Source organism: Anser cygnoides, chromosome 1 (assembly GCF_040182565.1).
Source record: "Anser cygnoides isolate HZ-2024a breed goose chromosome 1, Taihu_goose_T2T_genome, whole genome shotgun sequence".
Classification (NCBI taxonomy): Eukaryota; Metazoa; Chordata; class Aves; order Anseriformes; family Anatidae; genus Anser; species Anser cygnoides.
In genome coordinates this window covers 196935770-196958808 of record NC_089873.1, presented here as the reverse complement: position 1 = coordinate 196958808, position 23039 = coordinate 196935770, and positions in this window count along the sequence as shown.

Sequence of the window (23039 nt, the reverse complement as noted above, 5' to 3'; positions counted from 1 at the left end):
CCATGTTATTTGCTAAGATTTCTTGCAACACTGGAAAACTGGCACACATTTAATTATACATAAGCTTACATTCTTTTTGTATATATAATTTGGAAATGCAGTTAACCCTTGTTATGAGCTACAGGTCATCTGTACAGGTAAAGTGCAGAATTATCCATATCAATATGTAGGTAACCTTGCTAGCCTTCTGCAAAGGAATCCTGATGGTTCTTCATAACAGCTTTGTACCATCTAATGCCATTCACCAAAAGACAACCAGACTCCAGGATGTATATAAAATCAGGGATGATGTAACAGACTAGTGTGATCCGTTCAACAATTATTAATAATCATTTTCAAACTGGACTCATCCTTTGTCTGCTCTCAATCTTTGTGTTGATTATATGTGCTAATTTAAGTTAAAGAAGAATGGGTCTACAATACTGCAAAATTTTTAAAATGAACCATAGTAATTAATGATCAGCTATAGGTCTAACACAGCCTAGGAAATTAGAGCCTTTTTTAATGACATGCAGGACATGCAGTGGTGTGGGTTGGTCCTAACCAGCAGCTAAGCACCCTCATGGCCTCTAAATCACTGCCCACCCTGACCATGGAGTGTGTGGGGGGAGCATAGGAGGAGCAAAAGTAAGAAAATTTCTAAGATAAAAACAGTTTAATAAGTGGAAGAAAAAACAGACAAACAAACAAGCAACAACAACAACAAAACCAACAAAACCAACCAACCCACCAACCAAAAAAACAACAAAAACCAACAACCAAGAACAAGTGGTGCAGACAATTACTCACTACTTCCCACAAACAGACCAATGCCCAGCCAGTCTCTGAGTAATGTCTACATTTGAAGACTGTCCATCATCTCCTTTTTTTAAATAGCTGACCATAGTGTCATATGATGTGGAATATCCCTTTGGCCAGCTGGGGTCGGATATCCTGGTTGTGTCCCCTCCTAAATTCTTGCTTGCTCACAAACTTATTTCCAGGGGGGTCAAAGCGACAAACAGAGGAGGCTTTAATGCTGTGCAAGCACTGCTCAGCAAAAGCCAAACTGTGTTAATAACACTGTTTTGGTCACAGATCAAAACCACAACACCTTATAGAGACACAGATCAAAATCACAACACCAGATAGGGCTGCTCTAAAGAAAATTATCTCCATCCCAGCCAGACCTAGTAGATGAGTAGTGTTTAGTGCATAATCTTTCATGATAAGCCTTATATTCAGATAATGAAAGGACTGTAGAATTTAATGTTACAAAATAAGCTTATTTCTTGGAGGCCATGAAAATAGTTTACTATTTTTCTGCTAATTATTTAGACTGACACCTGCTTAGAGTGACTTCTCTTGGGTTTCTCTCTTGTAGGGGGTGACTATGCATGACCTGGGGAGTAGGAGAGAAACAGCAGGAGCTGGCTTGTGCCCAAGTCTCTGCATGTGGTGAAGTTAGGAGAGAGCTGTGTTGTGCACTTGGTTCCAGGAACTAAAACACATTTATGGGTTTTGTGGTACAGATATTGTCCAAAAACCACTTCCTTTCTGGTGACATTGGCAGTGAGCCAATATCCTATGGTGAACTCAGGTCCAGAGCTGGAGGACAGTCCCAGGCACAGCTGAACAATGGGATGCATTCATACACGAAGCATGTAGCCACCCAAATAATTTCAGTGACCTAAAGTCAGGTGTTAACACTAGCCACTAGTTGAAACAAAGTGTAATTCTGCATTTGTAAACAAGGAAAGGAATAGGAGATTCACAAACTAGAAGAACAAGTATAATGTGCTTTGATCTTATTTAATACTTTCTCCATAGCTTGAGATAGCCTCTCCTTTCATTAACAACTCTGCAGATCTGTATTCAGTTGCACTGACTTTCATTTCAAGAAAGGTGAGCTGTTTCTGCAGTAACTGTGATATAACTGTTATGAATGTGAAGGTGTACAATGCACCCTGTTAACGGAGAGGAATTATGTTTTACTGCAAGTGTTTGAGGAACTCTACCTCATCCTTTTGTACAATTTCTACACAGTTGCCAACGGAGAATCATTCTTTGTGTTCATGAAGGCATGGCATGGCTTCCTGAATTGCTTCTTATGTGCATAATCTGAATGCAAATCACAGCTCGTGTTCATTATAGGTGTTATAAAATAGCAGTAAGTGTTGAAATTTATAACTGACTGAATTTGCTATAAATGATGTGTGCTTTATCACCTGTTAATGCACAGTTGCTGCAGTAAACTTTGTCGTCTTGTTATTTTATAACTTTTTACCATACATATTAGAACAGAATGCGTATACTGGCATAGTTAAGAATGAGTTGCAGTTTCCATTACAAACCTCTGTTTCCAGTCGTAAAGACTCACTCGCTGCTGTAACATAGTGCATGAATTTTCGATCTGCATTTTTTTCCTTAGAAGCAGCCAGATTGGCTAATTTTAAATAATTTATATAGGAACACAAGCGAGTGGGGCATTTGCTGGGTTTGGGATTCGTTTTCCATCTTGTATATAAAAATGCAAGTGGCTTTAATTTAAACAAGGAAAACAGTTGTTTACAGGAGCTGTTCCAGTTTAGTTAAGCAAATTCTTTTTCACTCTGTTTTCCCAGAGAGTAACAGAGGGCCTACATCATGATGACAATGACCCTGTGTAGACCTGTAATTTAAAGGAGCCAGTCCAATTGATCAGTGGGGCTTCTGCCTTACTGAAAAGTGCAGGACTAGTTGTATTATGAGTTGAAGTCCATGCAGATGGAAGTTAGACAGGTTTTTATGGATGCTTGATAAGAAAGAAATCCAGATAACCTTTTTTTAATAATGTTCCATTCATATTTTGTTTTGCCTCTGGAGACTTTACTGAACTATAAAAAGAGGATAATGGAAGTACTGCTCCTTGCACTTGATCTCTAAAATGGAAGATATAGGTATTAAGCAGGCAAAATACATGATATCAGTTAGTGACTCGGCATTAGAAGAAGGATGAATGTAGATTGTTAGTTGCAGGGCAATATGGGTTTCAGGCTGACCTCTGTATGTTTGTATGTATGTATTTATTTATTCATTTCCTACCTCAGGCTAATGTACTTCTGAGGAAACTGTTTAAGTCAGAATTTCTTAATCAGTAAAATTAAACATGGTTCCTGTAATTCTGGAATACAACAGAGATGTGCATCAGTACCCATTCTTAGTAAGAGCTGATGAAAATTATGTTGGAAAAAGATGAGAAAAGGGAGATGATGTAGGTTCACAAGTAGGCTACCTCATTATGCTCTAATACATGTTCAAATGAAAGGTTTTGGAAGAATTTTAGCTTTTGCAACCGTCTCTTTAGAAGTCCATGAGAAACCCTGACAATTCCTGACTGCATTGTGAAGTAGTATGGGATTTATTTTGGCAAACTGAAACTGTTCTGTGAGGTTCCATGGAAATTTGTTGAAGTTGCAGGTTCTCCATAGACAGCACCAAGCAGAAATAGGGCCCAATGTTCCACTAGTATGGGAACTGAGGGGCAAAAGGGAAAAAAAGTTACTTAATGTTCTTACCCCTGAAATTATCTACAAACTGACTGGGTAGAAGGGTATGTGCTCAGCTGAAGCATCTTCCAAAATGTTGGTGACCATTAAGAAAGACAAATCAGGGTCTAACACCTGTCAAAATATTCCTTTGGGCAGCTCTGTTCACATATTTTAAGAAATGGTGGAAGTTACTAACCTATACAAATATTTGCTATTGGTGAACATCTCAGGCAAAAATGAGGCAGAAAACACATTCCCTCTGCCTGCTGCAGAGATGCTGTGTCACAGCAGGGACTTCCACTCCCTCTCTGAAATGCAGGGAAAGCAACACGAAGAGCTGGTGTTGCTTGATTGCTCAAAGGCAGTGGGGTGTATGGACGCACGAGAAGTGCAAAATAAACCATCAAAGTCATTGCCTTGAGGGCCAAAGAGAGAGACACGGAGGTGGCACAGCCCTTGCAGACCTTCTCCACCCTTGCCTAACATCCATATGCTGAGCTGCTAGGTGGTCCTTCACCTGTGTCCTCTCCCTGCTCTCGCTCTGAGGACATGCTAACGAGGCCATGTTTTGTTTAACAAGAAAATGCCCTGCATCATGTAAGTCAGCTTCCCTTGGACTTGTGCTGAGTGCACAGCATTAGGTCCCTGGGAGCTGCCAACAGGCTCGCAGGCAGAGTTAAGCTGAACTGAGGGCAGATGAAAAAAAAAAAAAAAAGAAAGAAAAAAAAAGGAGGCAGTTTCCATGCGTACAGGCTTTTTATTGTATTTCAACTTTGCTCTAAATACTTTTCCCTTTTGAAAGGACGAATTAAGCAATGCTTTACAGTGAGAGAGATGTCTTCAAAACAAGTATCTGCTGACAAAGAAAAGTCTGTGAGCATCCATCTCTCGGGGTGACACACAGGAGGGGGTGTGGGAGGTATCACAGGGGTCACAGCTCTCATCCGAACTTAACCTCTTCACCCAGCCCTTGATACCCAGCATTGGAGGGTGCGGGTCATGGGATCCTGAGAAAACCCTGCTGGGTTTCCACTAGGTGGGTCAGTGCAGGGTGGGCAGTGCCAGTGGGAGCAGACTGAGTGGCCACCAAGCCCCCCTTGTGCCACCATTCCTAAACCCCCAGTCCTCAGCACATACAGAAACTACACATGGGGCCACTGAGCAATCTGGGTGTTTTCTGTTAGATGTCTCTCCCTGTAAGGAGAGAAAGAAGAGCCAGTCTATTTAGCACCGTGAATTCTGTGCTCATCTAGCTGCAAAGCTGATCCTCTTTTAATGGCACCTTTGGTAATCAAAGGTGGCACACGAGCCATGAGATTAACACAATTTCTCGCCCTTTCCAGTTGTTTCACGTATAACATGATTAGGAGCAGGGATAGTCTTCGCGGTACTTGTGAGATCCATGTGGAACTTATTTTGCAGCTACCTCAGCTGTGATCTGGCAACGATAACAATAACGTTGTGGATGTAGTGGCAGTGCTATAGCCGTGAAGGTCTAAGGATATAAACAGCGCAAGGTCTGGGAAGAGTGGTTATGGCTTTTATTAGACCTACTTGATGCAGTTAAAAATACAGATAAGCTTTCAGGCATGCAAGCCTCAATACTGCATACAGACATCTGTTTTCTTAATCTGTGAGGAAGTCTTATAAAAATAAAAATGGAGGGCTCACTGTGTAACCTTTCTCCTTTCTGTCAGAGGTTAATGGTTCTTAAGGACGTTGTAGTTTGGCTCAGACAGACAGCAAGCTAGAGAAAATAATTTTTGAAGATAAATGTATTTTATGCTGTGCATTAAGGCTGTGGTGTGGACAGGGACAGCCCAGCACATAGCTCTGTACCGTGCAGTCCAATGGAATCTGGTTTCAAGGCATTCCCACAGCTGGTATTTCTGCACCTAAGTTGTCATCAGTTCTGTCATCTGTTGTCATGGCTCTTCCTCAGCACTCAGGTGTAGAAATTGTGGAAGAGATAATCCCATGCTTAAATCCTCTTTCTAACAAAAGGAAAAAAAAATCAAAGGAATCGAAACATTAGTAATGTAGGTACTTAGTGCATAAGAGATGTATGGTGCTGTCATGTGCCTTATACCACCTGTTTGCAAAGAAATAGTACTGCTGTAGAAAAGCATCCCTGAGAAATACTGTACAAATCCTTCAGATGCAAATGATGTCTTTCTAAAAGCAGAAATGAGTTAAACTCACTGAATTTCCTTTAGCTTCTCTACCCAAGATAAATTACTGCAATGATTAAACACAGCTGAGGAGCCTTTTTTGTACACTGTGCCACTAAGCTACCCGTTACAGACAAATCAGCATGGTCTGGAGGGAAAGTAGGATCTAAACTGGGGAAAAGGATGAGAAAATATCAAGGGACTATTATCACAGTGACACCGGAAGAAAAGTGAATAAATTAAAAATAACAAGGGGATAACGAGTTGCAGAGAGGAACTGCTGCATAATGCCTGCCTTTTTAAAACATCCACATTTTAGCACTAGTTGAATTTAATCCTGAAGTTCCAGTCTGACAGGACTTGGCTTTCCAAGAACATTTGGAAAGTAAAGCTTGAGGAAAAACATGGCACTCAATCTGGGATCAAACGAATCCTTTAATCAAGGTGGACAACACTATCTACAGTTATGAGGGGTCTAGGGTAACAATAATCTGGCACTTGGATTTCTTTTTCTTTCCTTTTTTTTTTTTTTTTTTTTTTTTTTTTTCTGTTATTTCTCCTTCCTGGACATCAGTTTAATTTTTGTTTGGTTTGGCTTTTTAAATATATTATATATATATATGAATTTGTATATATATTTATATTTTTCTTGTATTCTTGGCTTAAAATGTACTCTGCTAGAAAATATCATACAATTAATTTTGTCAAAGCGGAAGGGATTCTCCCTACTCACTGACAAGAGATCCTGCTCTATTCTGCCATTTCTAGCATGCCAGGTCTGAATTGATATAGCAGCTGTAGGAGAGAGTTGAAGAAATACACAAACTTTCTTACTGAAAACATAGACAAAGCATAATACATTTTTTTTTTAGCTTTACTGATAAATATGAACTAAAATTCTAGATCCAAACACCTTTCAATTTTGAGAAAATTCGGACCCAAACTAAAATTGATAGATCTACTTTAAGATTTTCTCTTGCAGAAACAGACATTTTAGGCCCAAACAGAAAAGCTACAAAGACTGCAGCTTCAGATTTAGGCAGCAGCTGAGCCAGAAGCTTTCAGGGTTTCCATTTAGGACTTTCCTGAGTGCATTCTCCCTACATGTTACTTTAGGTGCCTGAGATTTTTTCTTTGTTTGTTTTAAGTTTATGGCCATCAGATATATCTGAAATACTTATGCACTCTCTCGTGAGCCAAAATAATTGCTCAGAAATTGCTGGTAACTGTAGATTCTTATCTTTTATATAGGTCAGTCACTAAAAGGGAAAACACAACATTTGGCAAGTTTGTGGTAGAAGAAAACATGTTGTTTATCCAGTTTGGAATGTTTTTCACATTTGGTAACAGTATCATTTAGGTAAACTTCTCAATTATTTATGGGAGGTATGCTATAAACAGACAGTACAAAAAAAATAATAAAAAAAAATTTACCAGACCGAATATCTGGAAAAGTACATCCTGACTGTGAAGTCCATTAAGATGTGGTAAAATGTCCCAAGAGTAGCAATGGTCAGCTGCTCAGCTCTTCAGTCAAACAAAAGTAGTCTGGACAAAAGCATTGCAAAATACACTTTTGGGAACAATTTTGTAGTCACCAGGAAAATGGAGTAGGCGAACTAATAGGTCTTTTTCACCTCTATGTTCCATTACAGTATTTTTTTTATTATTATATTTTTTTAATTATTTTTTGAAGCAAATCTGTGTATTTAACCCCTGGCTTATGAGTCTGAGAAAGCTGTTGTTAAGTCTATATAGCCATTAAAATGTTTACAACATCATAAAGCAATCTATATTTAAATGCAAAGGAACCCCAAAAAGACTTAGCTAGAAAAATGCATGTGTCTAATGTTAAAGTCCTGGTCCTCTATGATTTATTTGGTAATTTCATGAAGCTTCTGGCATTTTCTTGGGGAATCACTTCCAGGAGCCATTTGGAAAGCTTTAATAAGTAATAGCAAACTCTTACTGCAACCAACCAAAAACATCTTAATACCCTGCTGTCTTTTTAATTGGCACCTTTAGAGCTGTGAACAGAATATAAACAAATAGTTTAAATATCTCTCAGGTTTACGTCTTCTTCAGGGCACCTAGAGTAACAAGCTGACTAGTGGCTGTGCTAATGAGGTGATTTGTTAGCATGGGAATGATTGCCTTGATTGTGGCAAGTGTGAGAGTGACCGACCCTTAATTGCATACGCTCTGGTGTGACTGAGATTTTGAGTTGGCTGCCAGTGTGGTGAATGAGTTGTATGCCGCCCTATCAGTCACCCTTTTTCAGCGAAGCTCCTCCACTAGGCCGTGTTTGTAATTCCTGTTTTAAATTGGCTGTGTGGAGAGCCTCGTATGCTTGTACTGTGTGGCAACAGCTGAGCCAGGCGGTATAAGCAGATCGTGCCAGCAAAGCTCCAGCAAACCTGATCTTTATGCTTATTCTTGATACTTTTCTCCAAAGAAATTCTGTCCCCATAGAAGTGTATTGGTCAACTCTTCTCTAAAATGTTAAATATGTAGGAGCTCAGGATAATTAGTGTATTTTCAGAGAAAGACGTTCCTCTTCCTGGATTCATTGTCTCAATTAAAAAAAAAAAAAACCAAAAACCGAAGCGTAGGCTTCTCCTGGAGTGCAAAGCTGAAATGGCACTTTAGGCTTTTACATGTAGATATGTTAAGAAACTTCCCTGCAGGTGTTTATATGACGGTATCTACATGTGGGCTGGGTGTCTAAGATCTCTGTGCAGTGGGAAAACTTGAGGCTGAATTGCATTGCCCATGTGTGGGCACCCGGTGATGTCTGAGGTGCTCTGGTGCCTGGCTCTGCTCTGGCACGTCGAGCTGCCCTGTGCAGGTGGCTCACGTACCTCCACACACACGATCTCCAGCGGCACCACCTACCTCCACACTGGCCTGGAAACGATGTGTGGAACCTCTTTGAGGCCCCCTTGGCTGTACCGATTATATCTCTGTGTTCTGTAATGGAGCACGGGGCTCTGCTGGGCAAACATCACATACAGACACCCAATCCTGGTGTCTGCAGTTTGCATCAAGTCTCCACATTACTGTTTCTCAATTTCATATTGACTGTGTTCAGTTTAAGGAAAAGAAGTGCCTTCCTGGATGCAAACCATGCAGACAGAACTCAGCTGGGCTTTCTCCTCCTTGCGGTGCCTCCTTGGGGACCAAAACTCAGCAGCTCATGCCAGGCTTTCTGTGATACCCCCTGCCCTCAGTAAGTCTTACAGGTGTGAGCGGCAGGTTCATTACCTTACAGTGGTAGGGTCCTGTAGGGTTTCTCTTAATGATGCATAAGGGGGAGCAGGAGCCATAGCATACATATTCATAGAGGTTTGGACTCTGCAAGACGCTTGGGGGTAAGAGTAGACAAATGCGTCTTTTTGTGCTAAGCCAGCAACAGTTATACAGTAACTCATTGATTTTTTTATTTTTTTTTAATGATAAGACCAAGGAAAGGATGAGTTACCTGATAGCTTAGAGATGTCACATAACTAAGACAATGGTTTCCGACTTTCCCAATTGTTAAATGGAGGGAAAACAGCTGAACTTGCCTCTGCTATGCCTTGCTCTGACATGCTGAAATGGTACATCTGTCTTGCTCAGGAGTAAAGCTCATTAAAGTTGTTCTTGCAAAAGGCTTTACCCTGTGTAATTTAAACTAGTGGGGCAGTAAGTAGGGCTAAAGCTTGCTCTCTTTTTAAGTTCTGTTTTTAACAGAATTCAGTTTCTGTTTCTTTTAACTATGTGACATCCCAGCAGCTGCCATTGAGGCTCCGTCTCCGTCTCCTGCAGTCTACCTTTACTTTCCGTTCAGGTTTTTGACCCAGCTCAAGATTCAGCTCTTACTCTTTTTGTCAAACGCTATATTTTCTTCTTGCTTTCTCTTCCTCTGGTGCCTCTGGACAGTAGTATAATTCTGACACCAATAGTTGTTATAAATAATATAGTTCCTGCTCTGGGGAAAGAAGACTGGACTACGGGAGGCATTGTGCATAGAAAATAGCAGGAATGCAGTAGATCTGTCACGCAAGACCACCATCCCTAGGCGAGTTACAGTGGAAATTCACTTGGCTTCAGTTTGCCTTTGGCTTCTGTGCTTCAGCTTGGAAAATATAATGGATTTTAGATTATTCTTCAGATTTTAGGACATACCAGACTCGAGTACTTTGTGATATATGTCCATGATAAAATTGTGTCTTTACTACAGATCTTTGCAAAAGAACTCTTGCTTCATGCTGGGGGCCCTTTTTGTTTTATACAAGGTACATGGACACACGAAGGGAGATATTCCTTAAAATCTGAACTATAACATGCCTGCCTTCTTAATTTTTAGGTTTAATTCTCAGTGTCAGGGAACTTTTTTTGAGCTCAGTTTGTGCTTGTCCTTTGTCACACAACAAAAAGGAAAGCTCACCTGTTCCTCCTTATGGTACCTAAAAGAAAAGTTTGGTAACATTTCAACTCCTGCTTTACTCTGAGCCTTTAGTTCAGAGTTTCCCCCATTTGTACATTCGACCTGTGGTTCGAGCAGTCAATAGCAGGGTGCATCTCCTTTTCTGCTGCAGTTCATTACGTTAACCACTTTTGTGTATTTGTCCTATGTACTTGTTCCCAGAGAGACTGTGATGGGTGTATCTATTTTTAGAAGTAAACAGAGTGACAAATATTTCCATCTGGATGATAATAAAAAGTTGCTTTGGTTGAACCCAAAGTTTGACTCACAAGGTTTTTGCTGTGTTTTTAACTTCTAAAAAGGCAAGTGACAATTTAAGATAGCACTAAAGAGGATTTTCAATATCTGCTGTGTCAATGACTTTTCTCTGGGAAAGTCTTATGCCTCTGGCTGGTCTTCAGTGCCTTTGAAAACCTCTTCTTACATTGCCCTATATAGTACCTGCAGTGTGGATACAATTCTGGTTATCCCAGAGACGCTTTCCTTAGGATACCCTAAATGCAGACATTTGAATGGCAGACGGCTCCAATAAGCACTCTCCAGTAGTCCACTTTTACAGCCTTGAAGGCAGGGATGTATCCCAAATAAAAAACCATATAAGACCAAGCACTGCTTTTTGAATAACAAACCCAGTAAGGTTATTACTCTGAGGAAGCAATGGAAGTTGGCACTAGAGTTTGTCAGAGTAAGGTTAAGTGAGCTAAAGACTGCAGGCCTATTTAATTAAGTAGACAGACTATCAATCACAAAGAATAACAGTCCCAAATAAGAGGTTTATAAAGCTTGCAATCTCTTTCCGTGGATGCTGGTGTTTTGTCCTATTTCATTATGCACAACTGGAGGTTTTCACTGAAGAGTCAATTCTCAGTAGGACAGTGGTTACAAGCTTCTGGCAATTCAGGGGAAAATAAATGGCCAGATGCTCAGGATAGTTTTGATGCTTAAAATGAAGAGAGAGACACAGTACCACCAGTTCCAAGAGTGCAAAGCTCACAAATGACTACAAAATTGTAAGTTTTCAGAAGGTAATAAATACCCTTACTTCCTTCCTTTGTTTTCTGATTTCTGTAACTCGTGCATTAAAATTTTTAGGCTTGAAGGGTCAAGCTGGCTTTATGTCTTTTTTACAAAAAAATGAGCTTCTGTTATAATTGCGTAAGCCCTCCAGCTCAGTTCTAATAAAAATACTAAACTACAGGACCTCCAAGATAAATCAATGACAGCTAGCAGCACAGTGAGTAGCTTAAAAAATTTCAGGGAGAATTTTTTAACAATAAATAATGAAAAATAAAAAATAAAAAATGATACAATAATAAATTGCACAATAATTTACACAATTTTAAATTTGAATTTATGCAATAATAAATTCAAGGTGTTAGTTGCCATTTTTAATGTAGATGTCCTAGGTCTGATGCTAAATTCTGAAATAATCATTAGATTTGTTATGTCTTCTACAGTCCCCAAATGCTCTTCCCATGCATTACATAATTTCAACAGCCCTTTAGGCAGTGACCCCCTCCATAGTGGTGGGTGTCTGGTGGCTTAAGGAGGTGACTGGGGCTTCCCTGCCTGCCAGTGTGCCCCTCTGCTCCTTTGTGTGTGTGGGGATAAGCTTCAAATCACGTAAGCTAACAGTAGTGACCATGTGAAAAATCAGACTTTGACAACCCTTTGTTGTTATCACATGACAGAAAAGTTGCCTTGGGACTTTTCTCTGCACTAAGGAATTATAAACATCTACAGACAATCTCTAATAGATGTTTTTTTATTATTATTATTTTAAATCTAAAGAAGGGAATATTCCATCATTCTTGGTTAGTCTGCTCTGCTGTTTATGCAGCCTTAAATTGGTATTAAAGAAACTTTCTAATTCTAAACTGCTTTGTTAAAGGTCAGTCTTGCTTCACCTGGTCCTACTTCTAGCAGCCCTGGAGAAGTACTACTTTTTCTTTAGGAAGACATACTAACAGACCTATAATGTTACCAGCTTAGTCAAAGCAGACCTTGAACTTTCTGCATAGGTTTCTGAACCTCTTTTTATTTTCCTCTATATACCTGCTCTACATTTTGTCTATATGTTCCTTAAGGTGAAGTGAGTAGAATGGGATACAAAATTAGAATCATAGAATATCCTGAGTTGGAAAGGACCCACAAGAATCACTGAGTCTAGCTCCTGGGTCCCCAAAGGACCACCCAAAAAGTCAGACCATGTATCTGAGAGTGTTGTCCAAATACATTTTGAATGCCATCAGGCTTGGTGCCATGACCACTTTCCTGGGGAGCCTGTTCCAGTGCCTGACCACCCTCTTGGTGAAAAACCTTTTCCTGATATCCAGCCTGAACCACCTTTGTTGCAGCTTCCAGCCGTTTCTTTGGGTCCTATCGCTGATCACCAGAGAGAAGAGTTCAGCGCCCGCCCCTCTGCTTCCCCTCATGAGGAATAGTTTTAACACAAAGCTGCTCAAAATGACAACCTATATGACATTGTCTTACCTAAACATTTTACTGTAAGCTTTTCAAATTAATTGTCTTACAAGCTAGGCAATCCTCTGGTATCGGTGACGTGGTAGCTGGATGGGGAAAGTAGCCTGTCCAGTGCTATTTCAGGACAGAGATGTCCATTTTTTATTCTTCCTCATAGCATATTTAAAAATAAAGCTCATATTGTGAAAACTATGGAATTTCCAAGCATAAAAAGTACAGTTTTGTAGAGACATTAAGGGCAGTAAGGGCAACTCCTGTTTAAGCTAAATTGACTTTCTCCTCTGTCATACATCACACTTGATCCTGAGAAAAGCTGACCTTTCATACTCTCCTGTTCCTGGCAAAATTAATGGAAAATAGCTTGTCACATTATGAGTGATTGCGAGCTTCTACTGTATTGCTCCAAATTAACTTACTGCCACTGAAGACGCTGTTGATCCCTGGTAGCCCAGAAGAGTCACATAGCTATGGCCTCTTGATCTGTTTTATATCTTTGACTAAGCCTCCTGTTTCTGCTCTCAGTAAATATCTAAACGCCTATCTGCTATGACATGTATTGAAATAAACTTTGATCTACCTGAAGCATGATATATTTTTATAGAATGACCATTCTGACACTGAAGAAAAGACAGTTTGCTTCCACCCTGAAGTTACCAATACCTGAGGCTGGAAAGGCATATTGTTTAAAGCACCAGTCGAAGATGAGTATATCCTATAGCAGAATACTTGCAGGTGATCAAGAAATTAATTAGACTGGTATTAGGGAAATGTTCTAAGTTTTTGCTGAGGTTATAAATAAAAGGCACAGTTCTAGAGCCCTTTTTTAGAATGTAATTGGGAGATAATGAATCAGAGAAGTGGGTAGCAACAGCAAGACAAAATTTTATAAATCTTTACATAGTTCATCCCCTGTCTTTTTAAACTCCTGTTTGTTTTGGGTGCCTAGTGTTTCAGGATAAGTGAGTTTTGGAACTGAATCCTGGGGGAAAAAGGAGGTTGCATTTTTTATCTGCTGATTCAATCCCACGGCCACTCTATGTTTTCTGAGCTGAATCACAAGCAGGATGAAGTACCACCACTACTAAAATCTCACAAGAACCAAATTTTCATGTTGTTCCAGCTCCTGGGAGAGGCTATTTTCCAAGTTTCAGACCTTGAAGGTTACTGACACTCAAAAAATTTTAATATGAAAGTTGTATCTACTGTGATAGGCCCAGTATATAGGATTAAATCTCATGGGAAACAGTAAAGGGAACAGGGGGTTAAAAATCTGCTTTAGTTTATACTTATTCACACTCCAAACACCAGCTCTTCTTCATGGTTCTTTCAGTCTTTCCTGTGACATGGGTTATTCACAAGAAGACAGCAGCAGAACACAATATGATTTTAACTTCCAATTTATTCAGTCAGCCACTAAGTTTTTTGACCTTTATTTTTAAAAACCTCCAACACTCTTGCTAATTAGGACTCTCTTGTTCTTCCAGCTGTTAATGGGCACAAATGTCCAACTTGAAATGTGTCTACTCAGAGCACTGCCTGATTCTATCTTCATATAGCAGTTATTACTCTCGGGGACAAATTATGTCTTGCATTGTGCACACTCATCCATTCACCAAAGACTTGACAGTCCATCCATCTAGGAAAAACATATACTGCAGTTAGTTTCACAGGTTGCATATTGATTCCTATTTTTAACTTCTATTTATTTTGCATATATGAATATATATGTGTATTCATTTACTATTTCTTGTGAATTGGGTTTATAGTTTATTTTGGACTCTGATGATGCTATTTTCTTTTAAACACTTTCCTTTATAACTGTGCTTCAGTCTACAAGTCACCCTGAAAAAAAACACTCTCTTTCAATATATTGCATTGAACACACTTGCATGTACGCAAGCTTCCCTGTTGTTACAAATTAATCTCAGAATAGCTGTGTTTATTAAATGTTAAGCCTTGATAATCTTTTCAGTATGATCATAGGCTGCAGGGCCTCTGCTACAAAATTGTACACCACCTCTTACAGAGGCTCAGAATACATTTTGTAGCCCATGTAGACTGAGATGAAGAGATGACATCCAGCGTGCTTGTTGGATTACCCTCAGCCCTCAACTCTTGCATGCACTGTGGTTAAATGGCACTTCGCAAAAGAAGGAGGATGTATATTGGGGCAAGGGGTAGGGACAAGAAAGGCAAGTGTCAAGGATCAGTTGTGGATGAGGAAGAGGGCTTGGAGCATTTGCAGCCTGAAGAAAGGTGGACAGGAGGCACTGGAGACCTTCCCTAGAGTAAGAGGGGTGGAGAGGAAAAGGCAGGGCTGGCTTGTGTGGTGGTTTTATGCTGCTTCAGAGCTGAACTCCACCACAAACGCTCTCTCACTCACCCTCCTCAAAGTAAGAGGGGGAGAAAATATGATGGAAGGGCTCAAGGGTTGAGGTAAAGACAGAGTGATCACTCAACAATTATTGTCACAGGTAAAACAGACTCAATGTAGGGAGATCAATATAATTTATTGCCTATCACTAGTGGACTAGAACTGTGAGAAATAAAAGCAAACAAAAAACACCCTCCCCTTATCCACCCTCCTCCACCTCCTCCCCCTGAGCACCCCAGGGGAACGGGGAATGGGGGCTGCGGTCAATCCCTGACGTTTCGTCTCCGCCGCTCCTTCTCGGTCCCTCTCTGCCCCTGCTCTGCGTGGGGTCCCTCCCACGGGATGCCGTCCTTCCTGAACTGAGCCTGGGGGGCTGCCCACAGGCTGCAGCTCTTCAAGAACTGCTCCCACACGGCTCCGTACCACGGGGTCCATCCCCCAGGAGCAAACTGCTCCAGCACGGGTCCCCCACGGGCGGCAGCTCCCCCCAGACCCCCTGCTCCTGCGTGGGCTCCTCTCCACGGGCTGCAGCTCCGGCCCGGGGCCTGCTCCTGCGGGGGCTCTCCATGGGCCGCAGCCTCCTCCAGGCCACATCCACCTGCTCCACCGGGGGCTCCTCCACGGGCTGCAGCGTGGAGATCTGCTCCGTGTGGGACCCGTGGGCTGCAGGGGGACAGCCTGCTCCACCAGGGGCCTCTCCACAGGCTGCAGGGGCACTTGTGCAAAAGGTTTGCATTTTCTGACAAGCATATAAAATTGATTCTTCAAGTTCAGCCATCTGAATCCTTTCATGACTTTTTAAAAGGTAAAATGCAGTGTAACTCTGTGGTGCCTGCTAGTATGATCTGCCGTTGCAAAGATGGCCTGGGATGTAAGCAGGTCTTTTGCTACCTATATGGATGGATCAGTGACAAACTGAGAAGATTTCAGAAGAAAGTATTCATGGTCTCCAAACAAAGATAAAAGCAGCAGCTGCTCTATACTGTGTGCTTGCAGGAAAGAAACGGGTTGGAACTGCTAAACAAGGAGAGACTGTGGTCTACGCTGGTCAGAGCATCTCAGCTCAGTGGCTGGAAAAGCTATTTTAAGATTGCATGCTGTGGTCCCTAGGCTTTATCATCATTGTTACTTTACAGGAAAAGTTACCTGTATCCTGACAGGGAGGGAAGAACAGGCAGAGAAGCAGCAACAACATTTAAATCCAAGGTAAATATTAGCATAAGCTGTCAGATAGTGAAATACTGCTCTGCTGTTGCTACTGACTGTAATCACAGTTGCCATGAGTTTGTGTTCTAACTCATAAGTTAACATGTTATATTTCAGCCAGCAAAAGAAAAGTGAATATTACTTGTAACTAGCATAAACTACAACTTTGTTTGTTCTTCATGTATTATAGAAGTTTCAGTGATTTAAACCAATTTGCATTTGAGCTTTCTCCCCCATAACTTCAATAGGCGACCTTAATCCTTCAAAAATGAATGTAAAAGAAAGTTAATATTTGCTTATGACAAAAGCTCTGCTAAGGATTTTTGATTATGAAGACATTTTCTTAGTAGGAAAGAATTAAAATAAGTTTCTTCAAGGAAAAAACATAAATTCCTTCAAGGAAACTGCCACTGAAGGAGAGTTATTTATAGGATATCAAAACCAGTTTGTCTAGTAATCAGTCTTCATTTTCATGCAGATAAAGCAGTCCAGATGAAACTGAATGGATCTTCATCCTAATTCAAAGTTTAAAGGAAAAGTCCAGGTAATTTTTTATTCTATTTTGCAGTTTCTGATAGTTCCAGATGGGCAGCGAGGCTTGAATTTTGTGGCTCATCACAAAATCCTTTGAGTGGAATCCATGAAATGTCTCCAGTCCCATCAGGGATCACAGGAATCTCAGTACATTCTGCTCCCACTGAAACCCTGGGGAGTCCTTCCGTTTATTATGACCCAGATCAGCCATGACAAAAAGTTCTTTGTTCCATTTATTGATAGTCCTAGGCTTTTGTGCAATGTGGAAAAGTCCAGTGGAAAGTGTTTGCACCATATGCGTATAACAGTTGTGTTCATCAGAAGTTCAGCCCAAAGATCAGGTATTGCTGTTTTTAGTCAGGTCTCAGTTCCCACTGAATTGATACCTTAAGATTTATCATGCTGCTTCATGACTGCTTTTAAAATGACCTGTGTTTTTCTTGTGATATATGAGTGGAAATAGGTTTTTAATTTCATTACGTAAGTATGTTTTGGTTTGTGGTTGAAAGTAGACATACTGAAAAATTATGCTGTTTTAACATTTCTGACCAACTTCTATGAATACATAAAGCTTAGAAATTCTAGGGAATTATGCGTATTAGGCATGGACTCCACCTTGTCCAGCTTCTGTAAAAACAAGTTAAATGTCTAGTCTGATCTCATTATTTGGTCTGACAGCTAATGGAGACAGGGTCACCTTCATGTTAGAACAAATACCTATGCCTATTTAGACAGCTTTCATAGTATAGAATAAAATATTATATGAAGTTTCTTATTTCTCTCTACTGATATAGGCTGGATGACAACTGCCGTTTGACATTTAACTTTCAGCTAAGAGGAATTAATTTTGATGAACATAATCATGGATATTTGCAGTTCTCTGAATTGCTCATTCTATTTTTTGTTTGTTTGTTTGTTTAACTCAAGTAGGAAACAAGGTGATTCTATATTACTTCTTGATTAGTCAAATATAATTTCTTTCTCTGAAGTTGTAACTTTCTATTGATGGCATGTACTTATGGAGGTTTTGAGGCAAAATGGAGGAGAGTGACAAATTATTGCCCAAGTTTATGTTTTGTTTTCTCAGTTTGGTCATCCTTATTACAATTTGGAGTGAAAACAAAACAACAAGAACAACAAAATCACAGAACTTTTGTCCTTCTTATAGGCTTTATAGCAAAATAATGCAAAATCAAAATCTATCAAAATAAAATTAAAATTCTAACACACTAACACTAACTGTAATTGAACTAAGTAAATTTGAATAATGCAGTTCTCCAGACTGAGATAACTGAAGTTAAAGCAATGAATTGATGAATTAACAATGGCACAAAATTCAGTCAGAAATTATTCACCAACACTGGGCAACAGTTAAGATTCACTTAATGAAAATCTATTTCATATAAGTGACTCTTAGAAATGATTAATTTCAGAAATAAGAATAAAATTAAAAAATATATATATAATCTGCTTCCCTTACTCTCTCCAGTGTAGGATTGTTGTGGTTTATCCCAGGCAGGCAGCTCAGCCCCACACAGCCATTCGCTTGCTTTCCCCTGGTGGGATGGGGGATAGAATCGGAAAGGGAAAAGTGCAAGAACTCATGGGTTGAGATGCAGAGAGTTCACTAGGTGAAGCAAAAGCCACGTGTGCAAAACAAACCAAGGAATTCATTCACTGCTTCCCATCAGCAGGTAGGTGTTCAGCCACCTCCAGGAAAGCAAGGCACATCACGTGTAGTGGTTACTTGGGAAGACAGATGACACCTCCTCCACCCCTCCAAATGTCCACCCCTTCCTTCTTCTGTGCCCGTGCTGTTATAGCTGAGCATGATGCCACATGATGTGGGACATCCCTTTGGCCAGTTTGGGTCAGCTCCTGGCTGTGTCCCCTCCCAGCTCCTTGTGGACCCCCAGATATTTCGCTGGCAGGGCAGCACGAGGAGCTGAACAGTCCTTGGCTCTGTGTGAGCACTGCACTGCAACAACTAAAACATCCCTGTGTTATCAACATTATTTTCATTAAAAATCCAAAACGCAGCATTGTGTGAGCCTATACAAAGGAAATTAACTGTATCCCACCAAAAACCATGACAAGGAAGAAGGATTCTCAAGGTTGCACACTTAGCCCTTGCTCCTGGTAAAGTCTTTGCTTCAATACAAAACAACGTTTAACTTCATTTTAAGAATTCCTTTTTCCACAATTACTTTATTAAGTTATTGACGCACAGAACTGTGAAGTTGCATTTGCCAAAAATAAGGACCTGTTCTTGCATATGTGTCAAAAATGCAAATGTAAGATTTGCATTTCTACAGATACTTAGAATAATGGGTTATAGTTCTTGTACAGTCTTTGTCAAAAGTACTTAGACTGAATTATTGTTTGAAGCTTGCCATACAAGTGAAAGTTTATTTATCTTCTAATGTCAATGTAATAATTATTCATGTTTCCATTCAGCAAATTTTATTCCCTGAATAAACCTACTGAACTTGGGTCAGGAATGAATTTCATTTATTGCATTTTATAAAGAAATCATTCTGATTTACAGTTACATTGTGCTTGTTATCAAAGGATTTCAAAGCATATGATTGTTAATTATATTTCATGTCTTGTCCCTGTGGAATACATGCCTAATGTTATCATTTAAAATTTTATTATATTCATTTAAATCTTGGCATCTACTTTCACCATTCCTGTCCCATGGAAAATCCTGAGTTTTATTTGGTATAAAGTTTTTTTTTTTGTTTGTTTGTTTGTTTTCCTCAGTTGTACCTCAGTGAAGTGACTAATTGACAACCAATAAACACTGATAAACTTTTTTAGGTGTAGTGGCCCTTGGTACAGAATCCCAAACTCTATGTTAGGAGTCAGTAAATACATACTGAATATGGAACAACCTAAATTAATTCCAGGAAATACTGAGGGAAAGATTGAGTCTTGAAATCTTGTTTCTTAATCCCCTTGTTTAAAGGTGCTGAATGTATTCCATCCACAGGGGATTGACAGTTCTAAACTTGTCCTTGAAAGCAGGACTGCACCTTCATTTGAAATATACTTTTAATTGCAAGCACCTAATACTGCCCTTCTTTTCAATGTTAGTTCTCTTACAAGAGTAAGTACAATTTTGTTGCAGCTAAATTTCACCCACAGCCAGTTTTGCTAGTCTTTTCTCGATCTATCTCATTAAGACTAAATAAATAGAACAAGTCAAACCTTTCACTTTTAGGAAATCATAGGAAAACATTTTAATTGGGAAGAGAGCACAAAACTGCAACAAATTACCCAGAGGGTCTGTATATTTTCCATCCTTGAAAGTTTTCAGGAGAAGGCTAGAGATGACCTGCTTTTGTGTTGGCAACAGAACCACATTGAGGGATATATTGGAATAGGTGGTCTCATTATGTTCCACCCAACCAACCTGACTGTGGTTGTATGAAACCTTCCCATTATAGGTAGCTATTATGGGTAATCTGGCAGAAAACTGCAACACATTGCCAGTGTTTTAACTGATGGTGATTCCACTGTTTCAACCCAGCAACCACCTGTGAAGAGACAGGTTGACTTTGGTGATTAATATTGCCCTTATTCATTTGGATTTACCTTGGATTCAGCATCTTACCAAATTTTGTCTGCTGAGAATTTTCTTTTGGGCTTTACCTTTTTATTTATCTACAGCTGGAGAGGATAAGTCAGGAAATGAGAGACTCATGAGAGAGACTCAATGGCACAGCTATAAATTCAAACCAGAAAACTCAACTCTCAGTCCTTGTAATGCTGCCTGCGCTGCAAATCAGCATTTCCAAAAAGACCTGTTCTGAACTGCAAAACAAAAAAAACCAACAACAAAAAAAAGAAAAGTAGAACACAGTTATGGGAATTAAAACTCTGTTTCTTGGCACTGTGTGAAGCTCCAAGTCTTCTATGCAGTGATCAATATTCAAAAGTCAGTACTACTCACAGCTACCACTCACAAATGAGAGAGTGATTATTTCTTCTCCTAGGTATTCAGGAGAGAGCAGCATTGTATATAATGCTACCACTTTGACTGCAGCTGGACAACAAATATCAGTATGGGATCCTTTTGTCTATATTTTTGCCGGTCACTGCCCACAGAAGGTTTCACTGTGCTTGCAAGTCCTTTTAGGGTCTAATGGCAATCGATCACTTGACTGGCATTTACAGCCTATAGTCTTGGCTGAAAATAAAGAGCAAAAGGATGAAGCCAGCATTAAGTATATATATGCTCTGTCATTTCAGACATGGGTTCATTTGTAGATGAGGCAACTAGGCTGTCATGATAATTTTTTGTTTCTACCACTTGCAGTTCAAGACAGTTTGAGACAAATGTTGAGTATATGTGCATACATGTATATACACACATAATGCAGTCATGTCCTTAATATGATCAGAACCACTGGGCAAGAAACCTTGGGTTCCATTTTTCTCTTATACGTATTAGTTCATTTAATTTTCTGTATGAATAACCATACAATGCGATTAATCCCAGCGAACTGCAGGCAACTTATTTTAAACTATCACCCTTCTGTCACTAATTGAGGGGAAAATGGGCATCTTAAAACATTGCTTCATCCCTTAAGTGTCTGACATGGATGCATAGGTACAGGATATGAAACGTAACCAAATCCTTGCTGGTTGGGCTGAGTAGTCGTTAATGTCATTATTTTATTTAGTAACTCTTCTAGAAAGTCAACATTACAGGTTCCAAAAAATTCTACATTTACAGATATGGTGTGATGTTTTCTGCTTTCTTCTTTAAGGTGTCATAGAGGATCTTAGTGGATTCTCTGTCTCTTTTCATAAGACTTACACAAGCTTCTCTTTCTCCAGGGGTCTATTGTGAATAGTTTTTCTATTAAATTTTATAGCATAATGATTTCATACATGTGCTTTAACTTGGCCTTCCCTTTTTTGAGAACTGTTGTTTGAATCTGGATTTCAAATAAGAAGTAGAGGTTGTTTTTTGTTGTTTCCAATCAATATATATTAACAAAGAAATTAAATATTGATGAGTTTGAAATCAATGAGAGCATTAAGGGGCAACATATCTTGCTATCCACCATAACAAGAAATGAAATAAATTTTTTTCTTTGGTGTATGTGCAGCTGTCACTGAAATTCACTATGTGGGTATCTAAGGGCATAATATGAACAATCACATTGTTACGTATGTTGATCACCATATTCATATTTCTGTGTTGATGAACCTAATTTGGATGTCCTAACTTAATTAGTACATCACTTTATTTAATTTTATAAATAAAATTCTAAAAAAGAGATTAAACAAAAACCATACAAAAAGAGAAAATGGTGCTCCTCTCCAGTAAAATCAGCAATAAACTTGATAAAGTTCACCGTTGTGAATCAGCATTGAATGATGTGTCATAACTGGAAAATGTAGTTCCAGGACCTCATATTGACCATAACTCATAAGAACTTGAATAGGTTCAGCTAGTCAGGAAGCATTATCCTGCTTCATGTGTGCAATAATGTTCAATATTTCACAATAGCTTGTGTTTATGTGTGGAGTTTACCATTAATTTGGGATTTATTTTCTTTATTAATTTCTATATATCCTTGATTACCGGGAGCTTACTTAGAGGAAAAGATACAATAATCTTGAATTAAATATAATAATGGGAAACGCAATTCATGGGAAAATGTACTTAGCAAGATAAACATTATTGGAATCATACTACAAAAAAAGAATTCAGCAAATCGAAAACAAAATTAGAAGAAAGCTAAATTCTAACTGTTCTGTCCAAAATTTCCTGATTTATCCAAGCAGTCACTACTACTTGTTGTCATGGTTTTGGCTGGGACAGAGTTAATTTTCTTCATAGAAAAAACACAAAATGCTATGTTTTGGATTTTTAAAGGGCAGCTCCATGTACTGCCCTGCCAATGAGATACCTGGGGGTCCACAAGGAGCTGGAAGGGGACACAGCCAGGAGCTGACCCAGGCAGGCCAAAGGGGTGTCCCATACCACATGGCATCATGCTCAGCTATGACATCTCGAGTAAAGAAGGAGGAAAGGGTGGGCATTCAGAGTGATGGTGTTTGTTTTCCCAAGGAACTGTTACACCTGATGAGCCCTGCTTTCCTGCTCTTCTATGGTTTATCCTCCACAGGCAACTCGGCCCCACTCAGCTGCTCTCTCACTCTCCCCAGGTGGGATGTGGTAGAAAATCAGAAAGGTAAAAGTGTGAGAACTCAGCGGCTGAGATGCAGACAGTTCACTAGGTAAAGCAAAAGCCATGCTCAAGCAAAACAAA